Below are 12,646 nucleotides of genomic sequence, written 5' to 3' on the forward strand. Positions count from 1 at the left end.
TTAGTAGGAATCGAGTTCAAGTCACATCGGAGAGATTTCTAATAGAAGGAAGTCAGATGATCTGGTAAGTTACATAGAAATTGTCAAATTCTGGGAACATGCGAATTTAGACTTCGTTGCCGTATATCCTTCTCGGTTTATCAGCCAAGTCAAGGCGTCTTTCTGCTACAACGTTTCAACAAGTTTCCTACTTGTCATCCTCAAGCGAAGATGAAATAGACAAGTACGAAAATTGGTAAAAAGTTCCCGCAGAACGACGCCTTGACACGGCTATTAACACGAGAAGATTTCATCAAGTTCTGAGAATGTTCAGTGACAGGTCGGGTGCGGTGAAGAGTAGCATTTTCTTACTGAAGTGACATGTCACCGCCGGATGCTTCAGCCTACATAAAAATGCACGTTACGGGACAATAGGTTCTTGTGTCATTGGGTCCTGACAGTATGTGAGCTCGTTTAATCCAATGTGAACATTCGTTACTCAGAAAATCCCTCATTACCTGGACAACCTCTCCGTAGTGTAACGAGAGGAGGGAAGAGGTACACCAGTGGAGAAGTGGCTTCGATGACTATGTATCGTATACCTACTGATCGTTTGTTGCCATTTGTTGTTGTTGTTGTTGTGGTGGTGGTCTTCAGTCCTGAGACTGGTTTGATGCAGGTCTCCATGCTACTCTATCCGGCGCAAGCTTCTTCATCTCCCAGTACCTACTGCAACCAACATCCTTCTGAATCTGCTTGGTGTTTTCATCTCTTGGTCTCCCTCTACGATTTTTACCCTCCACGCTGCCCTCCAATACTAAATTGATGATCCCTTGATGCCTCAGAACATGTCCTACCAATCGATCCATTCTTCTAGTCAAGTTGTGCCACAAACTCCTCTTCTCCCCAATCCTATTCAATACCTCCTCACTAGTTATGTGATCTACCCATCTAATCTTCAGCATTCTTCTGTAGCACCACATTTCGAAAGCTTCTATTCTCTTCTTGTCCAAACTATTTATCGTTTACGTTTCATTTCCATACAAGGCTACACTCCATACAAATACTTTCAGAAACGACTTCCTGACACTTAAATCTATACTCGATGTCAACAAATTTCTCTTCTTCAGAAACGCTTTCCTTGCCATTGCCAGTCTAAATTTTATATCCTCCCTACTTCGACCATCATCAGTTACTTTGCTCCCCAAATAGCAAAACTCCTTTACTGCTTTAAGTGTCTCATTTCCTAATCTAATTCCCTCAGCATCACCCGACTTAATTCTACTACATTCCATTATCCTCGTTTAGCTTTTGTTGATGTTCATCTTATAACCTCCTTTAAAGACACTGTCCATTCCGTTCAACTACTCTTCCAAGTCCTTTGCTGTCTCTGACAGAATTACAATGTCATCGGCGAAACTCAAAGTTTTCATTTCTTCTCCATGGATTTTAATACCTACTCCGAATTTTTCTTTTGTTTCCTTTACTGCTTGCTCAATATACAGATTGAATAACATCGGGGAGAGGCTACAACCCTGTCTCACTCCCTTCCCAACCACTGCTTCCCTTTCATGCCCCTCGACTCTTATAACTGCCATTTGGTTTCTATACAAATTGTAAATAGCCTTTCGCTCCCTGTATTTTACCCCTGCCGCCTTCAGAATTTGAGAATATTCCAGTCAAAATTGTCAAAAGCTTTTTCTACGTCTACAGATGCTAGAAACGTAGATATGCCTTTCCTTAATCTACCTTCTAAGATAAGTCGTAGGGTCAGTGTTGCCTCACGTGTTCCAACATTTCTACGGAATCCAAACTGATCTTCCCCGAGGTCGGCTTCTACTAGTTTTTCCATTCGTCTGTAAAGAATTCGCGTTAGTAGTTTGCAGCCGTGACTTATTAATCTGATAGTTCGATAATTTTCTCATCTGTCAACACCTGCTTTCTTTGGGATTGGAATTATTATATTCTTCTTCAAGTCTGACTGTATTTCGCCTGTCTTATACATCTTGCTCACCAGATGGAAGAGTTTTGTCAGGACTGGCTCTCCCAAGGCTGTCAGTAGTTCTAATGGAATGTTATCTACTCCCGGGGCCTTGTTTCGACTCAGGTCTTTCAGTGCTCTGTCAAACTCTTCACGCAGTATCGTATCTCCCATTTCATCTTCATCCTCTTCCATATCCATAATATTGTCCTCAAGTACATCGCCCTTGTATAGACCCTCTATATACTCCTTCCACCTTTCTGCTTTCCCTTCTTTGCTTAGAACCGGGTTTCCATCTGAGCTCTTGATATTCATACAAGTGGTTCTCTTTTCTCCAAAGTTCTCTTTAATTTTCCTGTAGGCAGTATCTATCTTACCCCTAGTGAGATAAGCCTCTACACCCTTACATTTGTCCACTAGCCATCCCTGGTTAGCCATTTTGCACTTCCTGTCGATATCATGTTTGAGACGTTTGTATTCCTTTTTGCCTGCTTCGTTGACTGTATTTTTATATTTTCTCCTTTCATCAATTAAATTTAATATTTCTTCTGTTACCCAAGGGTGTCTACTAGCCCTCGTCTTTTTACCTACCTGATCCTCTGCTGCCTTCAATACTTCATCCCTCAAAGCTACCCATTCTTCTTCTACTGTATTTATTTCCCCCATTCCCGTCAATTGTTCCCTTATTCTCTCCCTGAAATTCTATACAACCTCTGGTTCTTTCAGTTTATCCAGCCATTTGTGAATATAAAACTGAAAATTTAGTAGCTGTAATAGTGCCATCCGGAGTGAAGAGGGAAGAGAAAATGAGTCGTGGAGATAATCCCTCAGTCCATTTCACGGGCTGATAATTTAAAAATTAGGCGTGTGGAAATATCGATTTGTGGGAAGTTACTTGTGGGAAGCCGAACTGTAGGAAGTTCTGACACTCCGTACCCATATCTGCAACTGTTGTTCTTAAGGCATTGTGTTTTCGTAAGTTTCATAAACTCCTTCTCTCACTGTTACCACGTATCTTTTAAATTTATTAGGGTGGGCAATAAATTTCATTTTCACCATTTCAGTGGCAATGTGTTTTGATTCAGATTATGCAGTAACCCTCGTCAAACGTTAACCATCACCTACTTCAACTAAAGTATAGACTTACTATTTCTGTGATGAATGTAATGAATAAGACGGGTACTTGAACCATTGTAATTGTCGGTGCTTTTCTGAGAAGCAAGAATATATGCACAAATGATTCAGCTAAGCAAGTCCTGTTTTACACACTATAAATGTACACTACCTGACAGAAATAGTGAATCGACCTGAAGGAGAGGAGGAAACGAAATCAAACATTAGGGTTTAGAGTATTTCTGACATTCTTTCAGAATATCGAATCAGATCGACAAAGAACTTGGCCGTATGTGCCCACTTATCTGGATGACTTTACACATCGTCTGACCTTTATGCATGCGCTGCTTCGGTTGAGAAAGAGCGCATAATGCCGTTGCATCCTCTTATGCGTCAAGCCCATCCACAGCTGTTGTATATGTTAGGTTATACCCAGGAAACACACAGGGACGCGGGCGACATTCGAGCTGGTCCCACAGACTTTCTGTCAGGGACAGACCTGCGGACCTTGCAGCGCACGGGAGTACATTCAGACACAAAAGCGTAAATTATATTTCCTATGGACGCTCCTTTCCTGAAGCCAAATTGCTAGTCTGACAGAAAATTTCTACTCTTCTACACAGTGATTTTTCAAAAACGTTTGAAAACGTTGTAATTCAAGAAACTGATCGGTAACACCTTACCTCTTTCATCCTTTCATAAAGTCATCCTGCTGACATATGTTTCAATCTGTCAGGAAACTGACCTCATCTGGAAGCCACTTTGAAAAGGTGACGCCGGCCGTTGTGACCGAGCGGATCTAGGCGCTTCAGTCTGGAACCGCGCGACCGCTACGGTTGCAGGTTCGAATCCTGCCTTGGGCATGGATGTGTGTGATGTCCTTAGGTTAGTTAGGTTTAAGTAGTTCTAAGTTCTAGGGGACTGATGTCCTCAGATGTTAAGTCCCGTAGTGCTCAGAGCCATTTCAACCATTTGAAAAGGTGACTGAGTGAGGTAAAAGGAAGTTCGGCGTTCTGGACCTAGACGGAGCAACGGGGCCAGATCGAACACCGTGTCATCACCTGCCAGTGACGTTTTCAGATGTGCTATGAAGAAGCATATGATCAGCACAAAGTTCTCAAGCACGCTGTAGGGTTTTTTGACCTTGAAACCGTTAGTAATCGATCGAGGAGCTCCTCAGTTGGCCTCACTGGGCTGAGGGCACCCCGTACCAGTCGTCTTACCAACAAAATATCCCTGGAAGTACATAAGCATACTCGTAATTGATTGTGAGTGTAGAACGAATAAATGGTGCACTGTTATTCAGTCTTACTTGAAATTTCATCCAACGCATGGAAGTCTTGACTCTTTAATGCCTTAATAACCGAATCAGTTTAATTTTATTTGTTTCCTGTAGGCACATGCGTTTTAGCTACCTGCGGACACCAGCTTTCAGCAGGTTTTGTTTTTTACATGTACCAGTAAAATTTTTAATTAAGTCACCGGATCACCATACACTGTAGTTTTAATACTTTATTCTTTTGGTGTAATTCTTTGTTTTAGCATAACTGGTTACATTCCTCAGCCCTTTGTAGCATTATCTGTAGTGAAAATCTGTTAACAGGCTCTGACTCTATTTCATATTATGATCAAGTTCTCATAGACACTTGGTACCGTAAGGTGATTAGTTTTCTAACTTGGTGCCTTATTATACTACTTACAAGCCTGCCATTATTAATGAAAAAAGACTATCAAATAATAGTAGTTTGGAGAACTGCATTATATTTCCAAGTATCCATCTTTTCTCAGATGTTGATATTTGAAGTGATCGCTGTCTCAAAAATTTACGGATACTGGTCATTGAATACTGGCCCCTATTTTCAGGTGATCAAGGGTGGTAATCTTCCTACACGTCAGTCAGGGCGCCTGAAGATGGCGTAATATATCGCCGAAAGTTGGTTTGTTTGGTTTTGTTTTGCTTTATGGCGCAAAAATCAACTGGGGTCATTCGCGCCCAAGTCAAAACTATAAAACACGAAGACAGACAGGAGTTAAAAAACGACTATACGTCAGTCCCAACTGACATAAGAGGACAGCTAAAAACAGGGACGTGGAGAAAGGCAAAAAAAAAAATCATACAGAAGCGGAAATCCAAAACTAAAAATTAAATGGCCTGCGCCGTATTGATTTGATGGATAAAAAGTAAAACGCGGTTGACAGCCCACGCGTCATTTGCTAAAATGGCAGATAACTCAGTCGGCACACCCAAGCGGGATCGTAAACGGTTAAAAAATGGGCTTTCCGATAGGAAGTGGCGGACAGTTAAAACTCGGGCGCAATGTGTGCAAAGTGGTGGGGTAGCACCACTTATCAAATGACGATGGCCAAAATCACAGTGCCCAATAAGCAGTCCAGGTAAAATGACCTAGAAGTACGTTCTATCTAGAAGTACGTTCTGTATTAAATTTGCCGCTCAGGTTGTCTGTATTCTATACTTCTTGCGAAGATTTACCAACTAAATTGGCTTCAAATTTCTGAACTGCAAGGGGACCTGTATCTCTAAATATTTTGTTCATAATCTCTCCAGTATTACAGTGAGTCCTGACGTGATAGGCCATCACTAACTTTTCTCATACTATGCCTTCCAATTGGAGAACTACTCATGATGATGTCGCATATGACTTCGCTGCTGTGACAGTGGGTTCTAGTGGGAGTGTACACTGTTTGTACCAGGCTCTCTGTACCGTCCAGTGTCAACAAACGAGGAAGAAGCTTAAATGTGACTGGGGTCATGCAAAGTGTGAGGAAACATTGGGTCTGTTCTGGGTCCGTTGCTGTCTTTGTCCTAAGGTGGTCAACGAGTCATTAGGGTTGGCCATTTTAAACCCTTAGCAACGCAGATGGAGGGCTTTCACGGAAGTATCTTTTTCAAGAACTTATGCAGAAACTGAATGCTCCGATCTTCACTAAATGTATAATGTCGCCTGTATCTGACACTGAAACGCGAAGGCTGGCAAGCTTGCTAACTTTCAGTTCAGTTCAGTTCAGTGGTGTCATATTTTGTGGAAACTCTGATCACTCACCAAGATTAACCTTAGCTCAGTAAAGAGTGGCTAGCTAATTTGTGGTGTCACTTCGGCAAATTTGTGTGGGCCACTGTTTAGGATACACTAAATTCTAACTCTGCTATCCCTGTACGTATATTCTGTCATAGGACTTGTTGCTTACAATATTTACTCATTCAGAAGGTATTGTGAGATTCGTTCTGTGAGCAGTAGACGGGACAACGATATACAGTTGGATAATAATTCCTTCGGCATTCTACGAAGAGATGAGCGCTGTTGAATATGCCTCAATTTTTATAGACAGCCATCTGAACAGAAAATAATTGATTAATAAACCATATGTTTTCAAAACCAATTTAAAATGTTTTCTTGTGGTGCACTACTCTTCATAGGAGTTCATCATAGCAGTTGAGAACTTTTCTTTAAAATATGTACTTTAGTCGTATACTAGCTCACAATACTTTCTGGTATTTTATTAAGTCTTTAATTCATTAGTTTTTAAATTTTCTAATAGGCATCTCCTAAAGCATGTAATGAATTACTCTATGACCCAGTGGCTCTGAATTCCATTGTCTTACGGTACGTGATAACTCATAAACTATGCAGGTTTGTGAAGAGTTTGTGATTTTCCTGTGTTTCGGATGTTAAGATGAGGTGATATATAATTGCCTCCACCGTACAGCAGTTATTTTTTAGTATACATTCAATGTTACGCATTATCATGTAACTTCTCCACATGGACTATTTGACGTACATTCCGTAGTGTTTGTTCCCAAATGAATCACAGAAGGGGTTCATTGCTCGATGTAATGTTGGGAGGAATGGGTAACACCTTCGGTAGTATGTTCATAATCGGTGGGAGAGGTGAATCAGAAAATTGTGATCTTCCGGTTTCCAACCAACTGTAGGAACAACTGTTCATCGCCGTTTGGTTACAGTGACATTTTTTATCGATTTCACTTACGCTTCATAGTACTGGGATTTTCAAATGAGATCTTCGAGAAGTATTAATTCAATAATGCTCAAAATAGTGCTATAAATTTGTACGAAACAAAGTAATTATTTTGTGCAGCTCGTTGCTTATGTGTGATTATACCAACACCACTGACATACAAAGAAATGCATGTTTTCCATAAACAATGTTAAATAAATGATTTTCCATTGATAATTGATCTCAGAGTAATATATAACATTTGAATTACGTGGTTCTGAACCATCCTCTTAAAATGGGATGTCGCTTGTCTAAAACACTCGTACGGAAACTGATTCTCGTCATCTAAATGAATGAGTAATGTTGACTGTCGTGTTTATAGGGGCTGACCTTACAAATATTCAAAAACATCACATAGTCTGAATAACCGCCGGGCTCATTCTTTGGTAGGCTCATCACTCATTAGCGATGTTACATATAAAGATTATATTGTAGAATCTTCCTCATATGGAACTAATACGGGAAAATCAGGAACTGTAACAAGTGTTAAGGCAGAACTCAAGCTCAAAAACAATGAAACAAGTAGGTTTTTGAAGAAATCATCACACAGAAATGTGTGCTGGTAAATTAATACTGGAAGGTATTTCAATTTAAGTGGTAACTATATTTATCCCCTACTGGGAGATTTTGTTCTTTTTGAGGATTATACAGGTTCCTCACTATGCTACCTCAGAGACAGCATGGTCCGCATATCGTGGTCTAGTGGCTAGCGTTTCTGCCTCTGTATCACGGGGTCCTGGGTTCGGTTCCCAGCCCAGTTCGCGATTTTCTCTGCCCAGGGATTGGGTGTTTGTGTTGTCCTCATCATTTCATCATCATCATCTTTCGTGACAATGGCTCGATTGGACTGTTAAAAAAATTGGACTGTAAAAAATTGGGACTTTGTAATGTCGCTGATGACAGCGCAGTTGAGCGCCCCACAAACCAAACACCATCGGCATCAAACAGAGAGCAGGAAGCAAAATTAATGCCCTATGGGGGGATTCAGTGTAGATTTCCTAAATTATTCTTATAGGGAAAAAAGATCTGATAAACTTATTTGGATCCTATAATTGATCTCAATAAATAACTTTCCAATACAGGTGTACAAATACGAGTCGGATAACTGTTTCTTCGATGAGGCTTAAGCATGAAAATAACTGTATACCCTGTTACAGATGCGGACTCATGCCATTATGGGCACTTAGTTAGAATGAATAAGATAGTGCTTTACACTGTAGAGACTCATCAGTGAAAATCATAACGAATAATAATACCAGGAAAATCTACTTGAAGAGTGGTTTACAGGTGATTAAGTGGGATGAAATTTATAATTAAATAAATGCTGACACAAAATATAATCTTTGCTGTAAGAAAATACATATAGTCATTTGAAAGCAGCTTTTGTCATAACCCAATCACGAAGGTTATCATGTAAAAAACCATGGATCACTAAAGGGAAAGTAACAGGGAAAGGCATGTGTTAGCAAGAAGTAAAAGTCCTTCAGAAGTCACACACTGCAAAACTAATCACAATTACTTATAAAAGTTGTTAAACATTCAATTACATTGAAAATTACGTCAGAAATCAATAATTTCTAGAATAGACGTAAGTCTATATGGAATGCGGTGAAGGGAGAGAAGACAAGACTAGAGACCACAGATTGGATTAACATCGGTACTGAATTAAATATAAGGTCTAAACATGATGAATCAGAGGCAACACAAATGTTTAATAATCAATTCATAAATGCAGTAGAACATATAGGGACAAGCAGCTCAAGGAATCATCAAAGCAGTGTGTTGAAAAAGCAACTCACATAATACCGAATCATAAGGATGCTTGACATAGTTTTTCTTCTGAAGAGAAGAAAATTGTATGTTCGCTAAAAATAAATAGTTCATTTGGAGTTGGTGGTGTTTACAACAGAGTGTTGAAGATCTGTTCCTATATAATAAGCGCTGTTTTTTTTCTGAAATACGTAATTGATCACTAACTCAGCGTATTTTTCCACAGAGATTAAATTACTCCGTTGTTAAACACCTCTGTAAAGAAAGTAAAGAGAGGTGTCAATAATTACCAACCTTTCCATTACTGACATACTTTTCAAAAATTCTAAAACAGTATCCCAGGCAAAGAACAATGTCATCTATATATCACAGTTTGGATGTTAGGAGAGTTGCTTATTTACTTTCACTCAGCAAATTCTATACGTCATAAATAATAACAGAACCAACGGATGGCATTTTCTGAGGGCTGTCTAAGGTTTTTGACTGTGCAAATCAAAATATTCTTCTTGATAACTGATATTTTGTGGGAATGATGTTGGCAACCAACTGATAATCTCATATCTAACGAAAATAGTATGGAAATTTGTACTTAAGGATCCAACCAATGTAAGCAGGAGAGATTCTTTGAATGTGGGCAAAACACTTGTTGGATCCCTTAAGGCTCAATCATAGGTCCACTATCGTTTGTCATATATGTAATTCACATTCCGAATAATATACAAATAGCAGAGGCAAAATTTTCTCTGGTTTCAAATGACGCTACCTTTATAATCAATGGAAACATATATACAACAACAGAAGAAATGATAAATAATGTTTTTAAAAGTATTATTGAGTGCTTTTCTGCTAATGATCTCACTCTGTCTCAAAAAAACGCAGGTTATTCAGTTCTAAAAATCTAGCGGTATTAAACCCAGATATGTGCTACACACAGTGAGAAATAATAACTGTGGCGTAAGCTTTACAATTTATAATTTCCATACACCCACCTTCTCATGAGAAATACGCCAGCAGCTCTTATATTTATGTGCAACAAAGAATAATTTTTTTGCGACCTGTATCAGTAATGAAATTCATCATTCACAGGTCCGTATATACAGCAAACAAATCATTTACCGTAATACACAACTTTGTTACGGTTAAGAGTGGAAAGAATATCTACATTTATCGTGCAATTATGGGCAGAATTACACAGGACACGGAAAAGAAGGAAATGTGGCCGCCGTAATACTACGACGTGCAACATTCCAGTTATGTTTTTGCGTTTCAGACGTAATGTTACTGATCCCGCTAAAAGCTACAGGTTCTTCAATGCTTTTAGTTTGTCACTTCTGAGCTAGATCGCAAGTTCTAACAAGCTAAAGTTATATATAAATATATACTTCCGAAACAATTCGCTTTTGTTTGTCGTTTGGTTGTTACGTGTTCTTTGTGTTTGGTCTTTTCTTAACCATTATTATTGACGTTAGCATGTATACCTTCTTTTTAACCTAAATGTGGTTTGGGAAGCATTATAAAAATAATCCATCAGGGCTGCTTTTTGAAATATATTTTGTTAAGCGTGATTGATTTAGAGCCATGAGTCATTCATAAAGTCATACCTAGATATACACGAAAGTGAATACAACCTCTCCATATTTAAGGCGAACCTTCGAGAAAATCCATAAGCACTAATCTTCCACTTGATCATAACGCTGAAGTAGGAAGAATTTTGAACAACTTAAACCGAAACAGAAACTTACGTACATGTGGCAAAATATCCGAACAATGTATCAAAACCACACACTCAACTTAAAAAGAAATATATGCATATTGAGAACTTTGACAAATGTTCCATCAGTAATAAATAATTCACAACTTCATTTTACATATTATGCAAAATCATTTTCATCAAAGGTATATATTTAATAATAAACCATATCTCTGACACGTAAGGGAATACTTAAAAAGCCACTTACAAATCTGACACAGCAGAAGTAGATCATAATTGGAAAATAACGTTTATGATCATATAACGTATGCGGATAATAGCTTGATTGTATCTATGTACCATTTGAGAATGAGTCAAAGCTCAAAACCGGTAGTGGTAAATAAAATATGATGAGTATATAAAAGCAGCTCTGGTGAATTTTTGTTACAACAGTAAGCATTTCATACAATAGTTTGACCCCCATAACAGCAGACAGAAGAAATATTCAAAAAATGTATTCATGTCCATGAGAGCTTCTACTGATGTTGATTAAGAGCAAGAGTTTCGAAAAGAATGAAAGCTTAATCTTTTAGTAATCATTATCTGATGAACATCACCACAAGCTGGAATAATATTCGACGTGTGCTTTGATGTAATGTTTCCCATTTCCGTCAGTATTTTACATCGTATGGCAGTGCCATACTACACCGTAATCCATCTTATACAGGCAATTATAATTTCGTATTAGAATTAAGGACGCAGAGTGAAGTCTGCATACATGTCATTCATCCTATTTTGTCGAACGTCTCAAAACAAATAAAACTTTAGTACTTAGAGCGTGATTTTCACTAGATTCTTTTCAAGAAAGAGACACGATTTTCTTTCCCATCTCTCATAATTGTGATGTAAGTACTAATTGATGGTTACATTTGTATATACATACCTCCAAGTCGACCTGACTTTGTAAGTTACATCCATCGAAACTGAATGCAAGCATCAATAGTTGTGCTAGAAACTTAAATGCATTATATAATACTGTAGTCGGAGTGTGAAAGCCTAGACTTTAACATGCATTACAACGTAACGCAGAGGTTGCCAGAAGCTATTTTCATGATAGCATGAGGAAGTACAAAGCATTCGAGGAGCGAGGAGAAACGCAATTTAGTGGAAAGCCTATAACAGAATGGTTGCGGTTGATGTATCGGTCCCGTGCAACTACTTCGCTCGTGACGTTTCTCATGAAGGAGAAATATTGCGCCTTCCCGCCTTACAGATAGCTGTTCAGTGTGAGGCGTCATAACCGCTGTCTCATGAATTGGTCTCATGAAGTAGTCTGTGTATGATAAATCACTTCAGCCCACACAAACGTGGATTTATAAATTCTACTCATTATTCACAAACGGTGCCAGAAAAAGCGTTTGCGTTACCTCAGAGAAATTTCTTGATTAAAATACAAGTAGATGTTTGTGATTTCAGATTTATTGATTTCGACGATTTACTGATTAGCTCTGTATCGTGTGTAATCATTAAAAACCTTGTTTGCTGTAATGTACTTCTAAGCTCACTGTAAAATCAACCACGCAAGAGAAACGATATTTTCCCAACGATAGTTCTTCCAAATTTTATGAACCAGCATTTGCAAAAACGTGATTTTCATTCATGCTACTTGTTATTAAACGCTACTTACTGTCGTCACAATTACAATACTTGAGCCATTATGATCACCATCTACTAACTGTTCAGTGAGTGCTGCTCAAGAGTTGTTTGTGTGTTTACACGAGGGTAAGTCAAATGAAAACCTTAAATATTTTTTTAAATATTATTTATTGTGCAGAAGTGGTACAAAGCTGTATCAGTTTTCAACATAATCTCCCCCACACTCAATGCAAGTCCTCCACCGCTTACAAAGTGCATAAATTCCCTTAGAAAAAAATTCTTTTGGTAGTCCGCACAACCACTCATGCACAGTGTGGCGTACCTTTTCATCTGAACGGAACTTCTTTCCTCTCATTGCGTCTTTGAGTGGTCCAGACATATGGAAACCACTTGGGGCAAGGTCTGGTGAGTATGGTGGGTGA

The sequence above is a fragment of the Schistocerca nitens genome, chromosome 8 (genome assembly GCF_023898315.1).
Source record: "Schistocerca nitens isolate TAMUIC-IGC-003100 chromosome 8, iqSchNite1.1, whole genome shotgun sequence".
In the NCBI taxonomy this organism is placed as follows: domain Eukaryota; kingdom Metazoa; phylum Arthropoda; class Insecta; order Orthoptera; family Acrididae; genus Schistocerca; species Schistocerca nitens.